The sequence below is a fragment of the Patella vulgata genome, chromosome 6, assembly GCF_932274485.2.
Source record: "Patella vulgata chromosome 6, xgPatVulg1.2, whole genome shotgun sequence".
NCBI classification, from domain to species: Eukaryota; Metazoa; Mollusca; class Gastropoda; family Patellidae; genus Patella; species Patella vulgata.
The window spans coordinates 34,342,404-34,358,942 of record NC_065884.2 but is presented as its reverse complement, the minus strand read 5'-3'; the positions used below and the strand labels follow the sequence as shown (position 1 = coordinate 34,358,942).

At 34.6% G+C, this 16,539-nt stretch overlaps 1 long non-coding RNA gene across 1 annotated transcript; it reads right to left on the bottom strand.

The window, feature by feature from the left end:
• Positions 1 to 963: 963 nt before the first annotated feature.
• Positions 964 to 16,286, bottom strand: LOC126825484 (uncharacterized). The gene is made up of 3 exons (XR_007682008.1): positions 16,257 to 16,286; positions 2,506 to 2,608; positions 964 to 1,079 (listed from the first exon to the last, which is right to left on the bottom strand). It is a non-coding gene; the product is annotated as an uncharacterized LOC126825484 (long non-coding RNA).
• Positions 16,287 to 16,539: the final 253 nt, after the last annotated feature.

The following is a 16,539-nucleotide window of genomic DNA, read 5'->3' as shown; positions in this document are numbered from 1 at the left end:
AAAAATCAAAAATATCAGATATAAAGCCAAATGCTCCTGTCAGTGGTGGCTATAGGCCTTAATTACCACCATTAAAAAGCTCGCAACAGTACTGGGTAGGGCCTCTTTATAACCATTTGAATCTAAGCCGTGGCTTTCTTTTCTTAAATAAATTTTAATTAATCATTTTGAATACATTTAGCATGGATTAATCCGTGAAAAATTAGATATTATCCGAAAATCGGCCTTTAGGTATCTCCAATTTAATATGACAGCAGTAAGGCATCTTTCAAGCGCCATTACCAGGTAAATATGCTGTGATGATGATATAATTAGATAATTTTATATTGTTAAAACTTACATCCTGTGGGCGATTGTGCTATTATGTCATCATTTAACTGCCCTACCGTTGTATTGATAGCGTTCATTTGACTAGCTTTACAAAGACTCTCAATGTTACCTAAACAAGCTTTCTGGGTAGACACCAACCTGTAAGGAAGAATTATATATAAACAAACTATAAGTTTTGTAATGTTGTTAAATAATAAAAAGGAATTATAATATAGTTATGTTGTTCTCGTTGTTTGCTATTTAACAGCTACGAACCTGCAACTGTCTTGAACTTCAACAGAAAGTGTATTATTACAAGCATCAAATAAATCTTGGCAGGTATTTGCTGGAATTAGAAGCAAATTATTATTTGTTTTAAACTGATTTTAAGCACATTTTTAAATCAATAAAACAGTTGCAAAAACAGCCGATGTAGATTACCTAGTGTCTGTTATCATTACCAGATTCATGTAATATGCAATGTGTTTATTCAAAATACCAATACCAATTCGGATTTCCTTTCCAGATATAAATCTAAGTATAAATATAATGGGGGCAATCTAAACAGTCATTATGATTTAATGTTAAGTAGTTCATTTATCAATTACTTTTTTCGTTAGAACATGAAAATGTACAACTCACTTGATCCACAGAAATAGGGTAACTCTTTAAACGAAACTGTCAAATTAGTGGACACTTCTTTATAATAAGCCATAACGGTTGATGGACATGTTAAGGCACTTGCGCAAGTGTTAAATGTATCAATCAATCTGAAAATGGGATGGACATATTAAATACGTGAACACTGTGCTGGTATATTTACACTTTGAACCAAAACTTTCCAAGCACATTTCTTATCACATTATTTTCCTACGGAGCCACTTAAGTGCACGATTCCACTCTTATATAAGTTTTTCGTGTATGATTCCACTCTTATATAATTATTTCGTTATAACGAAATAATTAATTCGTTATAACGAAATAATTAATTCTTTATAACGAATAATTAATTCGATATAACTAAATATTAATTCGTTATAACGAAATATTAATTCGTTATAACGAAATATTAACGTTAAATCGAATTAATTGATTTACGATCTAACACGTCGACTAATGACCCTAATGCTCCAAACACCCAATTTAAAGAAAACAAAATCTGTTAAAAAAAACAATCGTGACCTCTATCGTTAGTTTTGGATTAACACATGGTTCAATTTTAATTCAATAATTAGCAGTGGGAGGGTGGGGGAACAGGGTGACCCGGAGAGAACCTACGAGGTTGGACAAGCTACCCTGCTCCTTGTCACGTAGAAGCCGTCAATTGAAACAACGCCACCTAATTCAGTGACAGACCTCGTGTAAACAAGTTTTTCGTAATGGGGACCAATTGAGGGGTGGGGACTCTATGAAGCATTGGTGACATAAAGAGATCAACTGGGTTCCCGAGTTGCTCCTCCCGTTATTTTGAAAACATTATGCACACGAATGAGGATACACTTTAAATCAGTTCTTTACTTCATATATTGGTGTGAAGCATTGGAGTTAAAACGAATTAATATTTCGTTTAATCAAATTAATATTTCGTTTAATCAAATTAATATTTCGTTTAATCGAATACGAATTAATAATTTCGTTATAACGAATTAATTACATAACTAAATCGTTTAAACGAAATGACAAATTCGTTTAAACGAAATAACTAATTCGTTTAAACGAAGTAACTAATTCGTTTTAACTCCAATGCTTCACACCAATATATGATATTAATATATAAAATAATATTTCGTATTAACGAAATAATATTTCGTATTAACGAAATAATATTTCGTATTAACGAAATAGTATTTCGTATTAACGAAATAATATTTCGTATTAACGAATTAATATTTCTTTTAAACGAATTAATTATATCGTTTAAACGAATTAATTTTTTCGTTATAACGAATTAATTATTTCGTTATAACGAATTAGTATTTCGTTTAAACGAAATAATTATATAAGAGTGGAATCATGCACGAAAAAATTATATAAGAGTGGAATCGTGCACTTAAGGGGCTCCGTATTTTCCTACATTACTTGTAGAACTTTATTTTGGAACTCGTCATTTGCCTATATCTGAATCTGTACAAATAATGATTGGCTGTGTTTATACATATCAATCTACCAATCTAATATTTTAAAATTGAAACTTACGAACAGATTTCAGCAGCTGTTTGAGTCGTGACACCAATACTAGACAGACCATTGTTACATACCCCATAACCAGTATCACATGCTGTCATATTTACAGCTAACCCTTTAAATTCAAGTTTCCATAGTACATTTAGATTAGAACTCATAAAAAACAGAACTTCATGATCATCTGTGATATTTCTTATAACTTTTACTTAAAGACCCAGGGGGCAGTTTCACAAAGGCTCGTAACTTACCTTTAAGAAAAAAATAGGAAAAAGATACGAATTATTTACGTCGATTTCACACAGACCTACATAAGGTTTTTCTTAATTTAATTCGTATCTTTTTTGTAAAAACGTCATGTTGCGTCACTTCATTCTTACTTCTGTAAACATTCCCACGGTCAGAATTTTAACAATTTGAACTTATCGTTACCTCTTGAAACATTAACGTCCAAAAATATATATATATATATTCCTTCTACAAATGCTAAGATTTTACTGCCAATTTATGAATAAAATGCTATTTTCAACACTTTTGTACTACGCCATAGCGTGTGACATAGATTAGTATACGTCGTCTGTCATTCTGCACCATAGAGTTATAAATAGAATAGTGGGGCGGTTAAGCAAAAAATCGTGCACTTTGGGTTAAAAGCATGAAACTTGGCACATAGCTGTCATCAACCCTACTGATTATTTTGGGATGTGGATCCACCTCAGCAGCTCCCCCTGGTGGTCGTTACGGCCATCTTTTCCAAAATGGCCACCTATCCATTGAAATACATATAACTAGGGTGTCACAATAAGACATTTTTTTTTACAAATCATTTCAGCCCAGCAATTTCCAAAGGCGAAATTGCTAGCTGAACACGATTTTTGAAAAAAGATTTATCTACGACGTAATTTTCGGTTTGTCTGCTTTAAAAAATGGCCGCCAAAATTTGAAGAAAACTGAATTTCCAGATGGGTGATTATCATGCAAGGTATGGCTTGTAATATACCAAATATAAAGTTTTTGTTGTAATTAAACTGAAAAAAAATCTCTAAAACTAGTTTCCCCAAATCCAAGATGGCGGAAATTCAAAATGGCGGCCAAAATATACCCAAAATGGCCGATTGGTCAGATTAAAGTCATTTCACTGTTTGATTTGGTTTGTAATATATAATTTAAAGGGTTTACAGTGTCACTGAGCTTAAAATTAATCTAAAGAAAAAAATAGTTTCCAAAATACAAGATGGCGGAAATTCAAAATGGCAACCAACATTTATCTAAAATGGCCGATTTGTCAGATAAAAGTCATTTAACGCTTTGATATGGTTTGTTATATGTAATATAAAGGGTTTTCGGTGTCACTGAACTTAAAATCAATTTAAAAAAAGAGTTTCCAAAATCCAAGATGACGGAAATTTAAAATGGCGGCCAGAATTTCCCTAAAATGATCAAATTTTAAGATAATCGTCAATTTTCTGTTTGATATGGCTTGTAATATATCCTCTATTAAGTTTTCAGAGTCACTGAATTTGATAATTGTAGATGATTGTTTCAGAAAAAAAAGGGACAATCATCAATCTTTCTATTGGATTGGTTTATAATAGCAAAGTTTGGGGGGGGGGGGGGCAACTGAAATTGACCGGACTGAGGAATCTACCTGTCAGTCAATTAACCATAAGCTAATTAGAATTTCAAAGAATTTAACCTTCAGACACAGTAAATGTAGTTTAATTGTTTTATGCATAAGAACATATGATGCTAATGATAATGTTAAGAATTGACACATTCTTTGGAGAAAGGGGGGATCACGGTGGCTAAGTGGGTTAGGCGCTGGCTCGCTAGCCTGGAGGTCGGGTGTTCGATCCCTGCATTGGCCGAGAAAGTTCATTCAGATTTTCCGGCGTGGTTCCCCCTTGTCAGTGTTGCAGGACGGAGGGCCTAACAAGGACAGCTGTCTAGTCATTCGGATGAGACGAAAAACCGAGGTCCCGTGTACACATTGGCGTGCACGTAAAAGATCCCTTGACAGTTGGAATTCGATATAAGAGTAGGCCGGGCAAAATTTCCCCCATAGCACACTGTATGGTGTATGCCCGTCTTCATTAGCCCAGTTCGGAGCAAAACAGTAGGACGTTAAATCCCATTTCATTTGATTTCATTTCATTTCTTTGGAGAAAATATCTGATTATTCTGACCCTCCACCCCACCCCATAACAATACAACGGGGCCAACTGAGGCATTTTTAATTTCATCTCCTTTGTCTTTGCACCGTTTTACCGGAGTGAGAATCATTTATGGTATATGCAGTTGTTAAGAATTTAAGTTCTCCTATTCGTTCAGAAATGGCGATGTGATCCGTTTTTGCATCGAAGACTCTGTGTCTAGTAAATTTTGTGGTAGAGTCTAGATGTGGTATCCATAGGTCATTTTCGTCAGTGACGTATTTCACAACAAGTTTTACATGTAATAACAACAGATTAGAAAAGAGGAAATCGTGGTGGATGACTTTTGGGATAACAATACTATTCGTAAATGCATTTCAAATTATTTTCGTGATGATTATTTTTAAACTTAGAACTTGGTGTGCAATACATTACAGACGAAAATGATCTGTGGATACCATATTTAGACTATACCACAAAAGTTGCCGGACATAAGAGACTTTGATGATTCATTTTACACTTTTCACTTTGTGAAATACATGACTGACAAATGTGAATTCATCTGTCTAGATGATACCACAAACTGTTTCCGGGCATAAGTCTTCTGAACCAGAAATGGTGCAATGGGGTTTAATGTCCAACTGCTCTGTACTAACAAAGTTAATAAATATTGTTATTCGTCAAGCAGTGTGCTATGAGGAAAATTGGTCCAGACACTGGTGCTATGGCCTACTCTTATTTCGAATTCCAACTGTTTAGGGTTCTTTTATGCGCACGTCAACGTGTACATATGAACCTGATTTCTTGAGAAGCCCCCGAACTGCATCCTGGAAAATCCTGAGGTACTTTCTCAGCAAACATAGGGATCGAACCCCGGACCTCGTTCTCAGTCGTTGTTTTTTGTATATCAGAGGAGAGCAAAAAAAAGCTCCCCTCAATCAACAAATTGAAAAAAATCGCTCCACTAAAAAAGCTCTCACAGTTTCGATAAGAAGAATAATTTAGAAATTAAGGAGAGTGATTTAGAAATTAAGGAGAGTGATCTGATATTAAGGAGAGTGATAAGTTGTGTGTATGGGAAATGATTCTGAAGATCAATAACTGCATGTAATGGGGTCATTCCTGGTTTCATAAATGATAATAAACCCCCAATGACTTTATAAAGGAGAGCGATTTTCAATATTAAGGGGAGGGAAAAAAAACTCCCCTCGGTCAACATTCAGGTGAGCGGCAGGCGCTCGAGAGCCATCACTAGCCTTAAAAAACATTGACTGCTTTCTTGGCGAGTCTTACTCACTGAACCACTGTTTTGAACCATTTCTGAATAAACAATAGATAAATTCGTAACAATTGGATATATATGCCTCATTGTTTTGCTGGAATAATATTAAATCTTGTTTAGCTGAGATCCAGTATAACAATTCCAGTTACCATCAAAATAACTACTACTCTTTGCTATTACAAGCCAATCCAAGAGGAAAATTCACAATTGTCCCTTTTTATTTTTAAGCAATCATCTACCATCTTCAAAATTTATTGTTGATGTAATATTCATTTTCAAAATTCATTTTTGAGGTAATATTCATTTTCAAGATTCATTTCTGAGGTTATTTTCAAGTTCATTAACTTTGAAACCTAATAAAGAACATTCTTACAAGCCATACAAAACCGAAAAAATGACGATTATCTGTAAAATCTTTCCTTTTAGGGAAATTCTAGTCGCCATTTTTGATTTTCAACCATCTTGGATTTTGGAAACTCTTCTTTTGAGGTTGTATTTAAGTTCAGTGACACAGAAAACCCTTTAAATTGCATATCACTAGCCATATCAAACTTAAAAATGACGATTATCCGAAAAATCGACCAGTTTAGAGAAATTCTGGCCGCCATTTTGAATTTCCGCCATGTTGGATTTTGGAAAATCCTCTTTTGAGGTTGTATTTAAGTTCAGTGACACAGAAAACCCTTTACATCGTATATCACTAGCCATATCAAACTTAAAAATGACGATTATCCGAAAAATCGACCATTTTAGGGAAATTCTAGCCGCCATTTTGAATTTCCGCCATCTTGGATTTTGAAAACTCTTCATATTTAGATTGATTTTAAGTTCAGTGACACTGAAAACACTTTAAATTACATATTATAAACCATATCAAAGAGTGAAATGAGCTTGAAAAGTTATTTCCAATATTTATTTTTAAGTTTAAACAAAAATTTTTTAAAATTTATTTTGAATGTGGTGTTTGATGTAATTGATTATATCTTATGTTTTTGTGTCCGCTGGCTTGGTTGACCTTAGAGCAATACATTTAGACACCTAGGTCATGGTTCTACAATGTATACTTCTAAAGATATAAAATGGGGGCCATTTTGAGAAAAATCGCCGTAACGACCACCAGGCGAGGCTGCTGAGGTGGATCCACACCCCAAAATATTCAGTAGGGTTGATGCCATCTGTGTGCCAAGTTTCATGCTTTTAACCCAAAATGCACGATTCTACCAAAAATTCTTCCTTAACCGCCCCACTAGAACTAGTTCTATTACGCAAGACCCTGGTCTATAGTGTCGACGTCGGCTGCAAATGGTGATAACGTGTGTTTTTGGTTGCTACAACCTTTTTTGTAAGGATTTGGAGATAAGAGTTACCATTCGTAAGTTTCGTTAGACATTTTATTTTATAATATACATTTAATAGGCTATAAATAACTGAAGAAAAGACGCCCAAAGTAAAATAAATACGATCTAGGCCTAGCCTATATTATTACTACACTATATATTGTTGGGTTTTTTTTTCTCTGATAATAGCAATTAGCATGTCAATCAACATCATGTTTTTACCGTCAGCACTCTTGCTTTATTTGGATTTAATACTTATAAATATTATTGACATTAATCATCAGGGGCGGATCAAGGCGGAGGCCTTATAGCGTCTGATCACTGCGCGTCGCTCTAAACTAGAATAATAGTATAAAAAAATAACTTATTATAGATATTATTCTGTTGTTCAAATGTGTAACTTTTTATCTTTTTGTAGGTTCGGTGATAAGGGTGTGGGCCGTTGGGACGCAAGTTTTTCACCACCACCGACCCCGCCCCCCCCCCCCACCCCACGCACACACACATGACACAGCAAATATCCTGCGTCCGCCAATGTTACTAATTAAATGAATGTACACCTGTTAATAAGGGTAGGTCTAGAGCCTATTGAAATTCCCACGCAGATCCAATCAATTTGAATAATAGGGGCCTAGTAAATATTTTCTATTTTCCGAATGATTTTTCGAATATTTTTTTCTCAAATGTAATGCCTAATTGACTACTGTCTATTTTAAGCCTATTTGACTTACAAGTCAGGTTGAGATATTTGACTGGAAAGTAATGATTTTGGTCTTATAACAGTAATATGGCCTACAAGCGAAGTACCTGGCAGACTATCTATATTGTCATATATTCATTGTTTTAATTCGATCCCTGCATTGGCCGAGAAAGTTCATCCCGATTTTCCGGCGTGGTTCCCCTTGTCAGTGATGCAGGACGGAGGGTCTGACAAGGACAGCTGTCTAGTCTTTCGGATGAGACGAAAAACCGAGGTCCCGTGTATACATTGGAATGCACGTAAAAGATCCCTTGGCAGTTAGAATTCGATATAAGAGTAGGCGATAGTGCCGCTGCCCGGACAAAATTTCCCTCATAGCACACTGTATGGCGTATGCCCGTCTTCATTAGCCCAGTATAGGAGCAGAACAGTAGGACGTTAAAAACCCATTTCATTTCATTTCATTGTTTTAATCGGAATGCATTCAATAATTTTATCAAATCTTTTTATTTTAGGTTTTCAAAGAATGGTGTTTTAAGAGAGAAATTGGCGAGCAGATTAGGAAAAAGATGATATTTAATTGTCGCAACCATCTAATTATTCCACTGTTTGCAGTGATCATTTTTTGCCATCGGACTTTTATTTTCATGGAGAAAGTGTTTGAAGAAAGATTCTTCTTTCAAATGAAATTGCCTCACTGTTCAAAAATCATCAACCTCACAAACAAGTTGGTCATATAACAGCTCGAAATCCTATGAAGATATATCATGTTTAAGGTTGCCAAATGTGAAGACAGTGTAGTCAGGTATATGATGTGAATTATCAAATAATTTTAGTCTCTTGTTGAATTTGAATTGTTTATTATTGTTATTAAACTATTTTTTTTATTTATTACTGTATATTATATATGAGAGAGAGAGAGAGAGAGACAGAGAGAGAGGGGGGGGGGGTCAACATCCACTTGCTACAAACTAGGCTATTTCAGGACTATCATAATGGTAGAATTTTATTTTAATAATTCGTTTGCTCCTATGGAAGAAAACCCACAAAGTTTGGCAGGCGACCATAATCCTTGTCACATACATTGTACATGCTTGGGATAGAAACCACGTCATTTGACAGACCCTATGATCTGAAGCGCCCACATCTGACCACTCGACCCCAGATCACCCTGTTTATTATTACTGTATATGATTGTTATTTCCGCCGTGCTGCCTCTAATAAAAACTGGTGTGCTGATATAAAAGTCTTATTCGGGAAACTCAATCTGTCTGAATACTATAAAAATAAACTGGCGATAAATATCAATGTAATAAAATCAAATAGAGCCTAAAAAACGTAAACAAAATTGGAATTCTGCAGCTCCCAGTATTATAGGTGTCGAGAGGATTTAATCTATAGGTCTACCTGAATAGTCTCTCTCGCCGAAGTTGGCGATCCGTAACATTTTGTCAAAGGTGCGTAAAAAATTCCTTCTTACGACAGGGTAAGAGTTGTCGTAGACCTTACGATAAAAGTTGCGACTTTCTTAAGTTAAGAAGTTTATTGAAACGCGAATTTTCCAAAGTTTGCGTTACGATAAAGTCACGTAAATTTTTCATCGTAAGTTAATTTGTGAAACTGCCCCCAGATATGATTTAAATTGGACGTAATGTGAACTGGTATTTAATTTTTTAGGACTGGTAGTTTATTGATTTGCAGGTTCTGGATAAAAAATATTCTTATAAACCAAGTAACAAAATGGGAAAAAGCATTGTCCTGAATTCAATTTCTTATCATTTATTTTAATATAATATCGACTTAAAATGATTCCACAAAATTTAACGGATAAAATTTTTTCTTATAAACCAAATAACAAAATGGGGAAAAAGCATCGTTCCGAATTCAAAGAGCTACGGTTACAAAACGAAGAACCAATTTCTTATCATTTACTTTAAAACAATAGGGGATTATCGGCTTAAAAACACTGAAAAAAAAACTTGTGTTTTCAACACAAGTTAGGTGTCTCTATTTAACAACACAAACTTGTATTGAAATAACACAAACTTGTGTTAAATGTTGAAACAACACAAAACTTGTGTTAAAAATTATCAAACAACACAAACTTGTGTGAAAATCTACACATAACTTGTGTTAAAATGTCTGAAACTTGTGTTGGAATTTCTGAAACTTGTGTTGGAATTTCTGGAACTTGTGTTAAAATTTATGAAACTTGTGTTGTTTCATACAAACTTATGTATTTAACCAATTTATATCCAGTATAGCAGCCTTTACCATGCAATGTTTGATAAATGACATGACAAAATTTTGTGTGTTATATTATTATTTATTCATAAAATTATATAAACAATTAAATTAATGCCAAATCAAAACTAAACAGACAATTTGATGGGTAATAAAAACAAAGTAAATCCAATACAAATAAAATTGTGATATATAATGAAAAAATACAATAAATAAACAAATCATAAAATAAACCCTCAAAACAAGCACTGAGACATTTGGAATACTAATAAACAAATAAAAAAAATATATTAAATTTGTTAATTAAATATATTAAATATATTATTTAATATATTAAATATATTAATTATGCACAAAAACTGAAAAACTACATACAAATGAAATATAAGAAAGAGAGAGAGAAATGGGGTTTAACGTCCACTCGAAACAAACTAGGTCATTTCGGGACTAACACATGGTTCAATTTTATTTCAATAATTCGCTTGCGCGTAGGGGTCTTTAGCAGTGGGAGGAAACAGGAGGACCCGGAGAAACCCCACGAGGTTGGACAGGCGACCCTACATCCGAAATATAAGAGACATGTACAAAATATTTATATATAAGTCATAATCAAGGGTGATCCATGGTATAAAGTTGGTTCGCTTACATGGAGGTCCTTTTTTGGATCCCGATTTTAAACCCCTTTTCAGTTTATAATGAGAAAGAGAGAGTCATTTTGGGACTAACATATTGTTCAATTTTATTTCAATAATTCGCTAGCGCGTAGGGGTCTTTAGCAGTGGGAGGAAACCGGATGACCCGGAGAAAACCCATGAGGTTGGACAGGCGACCCTACTCCTTGTCACGTACAACTAGGGAATCGAAACCACCCCAGTTGACTCAAAGACCGTCCTTATGATAAAACGCACACGTCCTACCCCCCCCCCCCCCCCTCCTCATTTTATAAGCACGACAAAGTCACCTTAATGTACAAAAGGTTTTTTGTAATTCTGGGTATATTTGATCTATATTTGGTTTCTAGATAGTGCCCTATATCTTTACAGTCTACATTTTACACAAATTTCTGGAGAGAATTGCAATATAATTGGGTTTGTTAAGGAGAGAGAGGGAGAAATGGGGTTTAACGTCCATTCGACACAAACTGGGCGGAAACCGGAGGACCTGGAGAAAACCAACGAAGTTGGACAGGCGGCCCTATTTAACATTAAAAACAAAACAAAAAACCCAGAAAAGTAGGATGATACCTTAAAGATAAATTATGGGAGATTAGATAACAAGTTGGTAGTTCTCATTATAATAGTTAAAAACTAGATACTGTAAAGGCAATTTGCTGAACATTTCAGTCAAAGTGATCCACTATGAACCGAGAAATAAGCGATCGAAAGTTCCGCATTGCCTCGGTCATCATTACTAAAGTCGGTACGATAAAAATCATAGTCTCGATTATCCATTTAATCGTTAAATCAAGAAGGAAAGTTATGCAGCAAATCGGTTCATAATCCAACAAATATCGCAGGCTAGCGTTGACATCGAGAGTTGATTATGGTCTGGATACGTTAATTAATGTCTAATTAATTGTTTATATAACATTTCAGGCCTAAAGAAAGACCCACAATAGGCAGATTTAGCTCTTGCATAATGTATGTTTAACTACCAGGGCAGAAATTCCCTCATAACATAAAAAAGTGGGATGTTAAATCCCATTTCATTTTATAAGCAAGGGAAAGTTACCTTAATGTACCTCAAGGGTTTTTTGTAATTCTGTGTATATTCGATCTACATTTGGTTTCGAGATATGCCTATTTAATAATTTATGATTTCCGACCAAATTCTAAGTTATTTATAGGTAACTTTACAATCTATAATTTACACAAATTTCTGGAGAGAATTAATATATAATTGTGTTTGGGAAGGATATTTAACATTAAAAACAAAAATAAAAAATATTTAAATAACAGGCCAAATGCAACAGATAACTTATTAGCATTTACAATCACTACATGCTTTTTCAAACTTATAAAATAATTTTGTGGCTTAATATTCAAAAGGTTTATAGTTGAGTTTTCTTGTTGTTAACATACATCAAATGCTCTCTAGCCTGAAAAAAAATAATATTATACATTGTAGTAGACAATAAATACATTTTCTATGGTTCAGAATGTTTAAATAAACAACTCATTTTGCCACATGTTAATTCTCTATTGTTTCAACTTTGAATAATACTTATTGTGCCTTTTCCAATTACAGACCCAGGCAGATTATTATGCCTCAATGGGTCAGAAGCCAGAACAAAAGTCTTGAAAAAATGACAATAACATGAAAAATTAACCATTTGGTTTATCAAATAGCTCCACTAAGGCAATTGTAAATGCGGTATTGCAAACAGTATTATAATATGATATTATTTATATTTTACAAATTCATGCATTTGAACGATTTATAATATTTGTTATGAAATGGTGTAACATTGCATCCATCTTATAGTTTTGACGTAATATATCAAAACTCTTAAGAAAATCAACCAATCAAATGAAATGAAATGGGGTTTAACGTCCTACGGTTCTGCTCCGAACTGGGCTAATGAAGACGGGCATACGCCATACAGTGTGCGATGAGGGAAATTTTGCCCGGACAGCGGCACTACGGCCTACTCTTATATCGAATTCCAACTGTCAAGGGATCTTTTACATGCACACCAATATGTACACGGGACCTCGGTTTTTCGTCCCATCCGAACGACTAGACAGCTGTCCTTGTCAGGCCCTCTGTCCTGCATCACTGACAAGGGGAACCACGCCGGAAAATCTGGATGAACCTTCTCGGCCAATGCAGGGATCGAACACCCGACCTCAAGGTTAGCGAGCCAGCGTCTTACCCACTTAGCCACGTGATCCCCTCAACCAAACAAGCCTCCTGAGTTTCATGTTGATCGTATTTAAAATGGCAGAGCCCGAGACGCTTCCACAATATCAATAGCCATTTCCAACTGTCTTGATCTTCCGAGGTGTGTAACTGAAAAAAGATATACGCTATGTATTATTTGTCTTGAATTGACTAGACAGTTTTGATTTAGTTAAAAAATGTTAATTTAATTACATGTGTTGGTTTGCTTTGCCACTGATGAGACAGTCATATCTACATGTAACTAAGATTCTGTCCATGCACCTGTACAGCTTTACTATACTAAACTGAATTTTAGATTCCAAAACAGCATAACAACAATCTTTCCTATTAGAATTGAATAGTTACCCACCAAGAACAAGCTGCTCTATCACCATTTCTTCTTCCATTTTTTTTCTTTTTTAATTTCTTTTATTATATGATCTTTTTCTGGGTGATTTGTGTATGCATCCAATATTGAAACTGAAAAAATAAATACATGACAAATATATGTATCAAAAGTTTTAATCCCAAGGAACTAAAATCTATTTTAATAATCCTTGTTTGTCACATGATTTCACTGTCGCAGTAATTAGAAAATGGCCATGATGACTGAATGAGTTAGGCGCTGGCTTCCCCTGAGGTCCATTTCAATGTACACATTGACGGACACTTAAAAGTTTCCTTGGCAGTTGGAATTCGATATGAGAGTAGGCCATATTCCCGCTGCCCGGGAAAAATTTTTCTCTTAGCACAATGCATTAGATCAGTCGGAGCTGAACAGTAGGATGTTAAACCCCATTTCATTTCAGGTAATCCAGTATTTTTCTAGTAAGACCGGAGTCTCTACTTTCTTTATATGCAAATATGAATAATATCATATTTGAAATAAGCCATACTTTTATTCGATATGGGGTGGGGTGGGGGGGATGCTCTAGTGGTTTAATAAATATGCACATGAAATCACAGGGTCTGTCATTGTGTCGAGTGGCATGGTTTCGATTTCAAGGAATAGGGTCACCTGTCCAACCTCTTGAGTGTTGTCTGGGTCCTTCGGTTTCCTCATTTTGCTAAATACCCCTACGCGCAAGCGAATTATTCATATTAAATTTAACCATACCTTAGTCCCAAAACGACCTAGTGCCAGTAAGTAGATAAGGACCCATCCTACAACAACTCTAGGTTGATGCAGAATTAATATTACACAACATACCAATTCTTAATACATGTAGAATGAGGCAGTATGCTGATTACCGGTAACCTGGTATGCATGTAGGACATCGCATATCTTGGACTACTTGATTCGGCAAATGCAAGTACATGTAAGGCCTTGTTTGTGTCATTCCCCTCTCTCTCTGTTGCATATAAGTGCCATATAAACACGTTACGTGGGATTGTATCTTCACATACACTAATAATTGTAGGACAGTGGTAAAAAAAAAGAAAATTTAAGAATAATATGAAATCGTTACCAGATTTTCTTCAATGGAGTCCTTGGTTAAATTCTCAATGTTTGTTTAAAATTTGAGGGTGGAAAGGGTCACATAGCATCACTGACTGGAATAAAATAATGAAACTACAGAGCAACTTGTTCTACTTGGACTACTTGATTGGGCAAATGCAAGTACATGTAAGGCCTTGTTTATGTCATTTCCCTCTCTCTCTCTGTTGGAAAGGGTCACATAGCATCACTGACTGGAAAAAAATAATGAAACTACAGAGAAACTTCCACAGATTGATTCTAGTTCTATCAGTGAAATAATATTTATTACACAGAGGTTGAACGGCGTGTGTGGGAAAAATATATGCTTATTTGATTAGAGGGGTTTTGTTTTGTTTTTTTTTAAAACAGAAATTAGATTACATTTCAACTAACGCAAAAGTTTAAAAAGTTATTTTCTAGTCGTGCCCGGGTTCATGTTTACTCTTGCCAAAATGTTTATAAAAAATCATGAAACAAGAATCAAGATGGCCGCCAATCGGTTCTCCCCTGCCAATCCACCCTCCCTAGGTATAATTTCAAAACAGATTCTTACCTGCTGGCTCAAGTCGAGCCGTTTCTGGTTTAATGTGATTCTGTAATATAAGTATTTGAACAACATCGTAACGCCGAACAATTAAGCACGATTTCAGAAAAATTAGACAGATTCAATTATAACATGCCGAAATTTTTTCACCTGTCCTCGCGCCATTGTTAACCTTTTACTTCCGGTTGAATTGTTGGGGTTTGGGGATTTTTTGGGGTTTATTTTTAAGGAAACGGAATACTACTATACATAGAAACAATATCGATGCTAAATTAAATACACGGTATTATTTTAGTTATAAATATTTACAAACCTGCGGTCTTGTATTTTCTGTGATCATTGCATTTATCAATCATATCACTGCTCAAAAATTATTTCAGCACGCTGTTAATGGTAAATGTCTGTGTATAAAATTGCTTTATTTAACGTTCACTTCCCCCGAGGTGATATCGCAGACAAAATTTAGCCTATAGTACGTCGATTTTATCATCTCATTACATTTACCCATTTTCTTGTCAACGCATTTTGAGTCAATTGTTAAAATCACACCGGGCATGCTCACCAGGCCTATTATGTATTCCTTTGATCTACCAGTTTATTGGGCCAATAGAATAACCAACAACTGTATTTTAACTACAGACATCTAAACACCAATTAGCATTTAAGTCTGTCTGGCTATTGTCTGAGTAAAAAAAAAATACGTTTCTTATACTTGTGGACCCCCGAATTAAAACTTTGTATGGAGTTCAATTTTTAAAAACACAAAATATTTATTGACGGTACACATTACTTGTGTTAATTATATGAAAAAAAAAGATTTTATAAATCTACACGAGTTTTGTGTTAACGCATTGAACAGAACACAAGTTTGTGTTAATGCAATGCAAAACAACACAAGTAATGTGTAGCATAATTTTCACACAAGTACTTGTGTTGAGATCCAACACAAGATTTTTTTTCAGTGAACCTTCTGTATTATATTCAAGCCAGATTTTCAATTTGGGCGCAGACTGATTCCACTAAATTTAACATAGATTTCTTTGATTTAGGAATCCGCAAAAAAATATTGTGCAATTAGTACAATGGTAACTTCAAACATAAATGATTTAATATTATCATTACGTGGTGGTTATCTTTCCTTACTTTCTAGGCAGAAAAATGGCTGTTTATTATAAGTGGTATCTGCTACCGCCACATTACTGTTTATTATTGGTTGTAAACTAGCATCACAGGCTGTTGTATTAACTATCATACAGCTTTTATACTGTTCTTTCAATCTACGTAAAAGAGAGATAATAACAATATTATATGATTGAGGGAGTTTCTGGGATGCAACCGCGGATTCAGTGTGTCTTACATTGATCTCCATTGAAAATTTTCCCAAAATGTAGACAAGATTACAAATTTTTCGTTTTTTTTTTTTTTT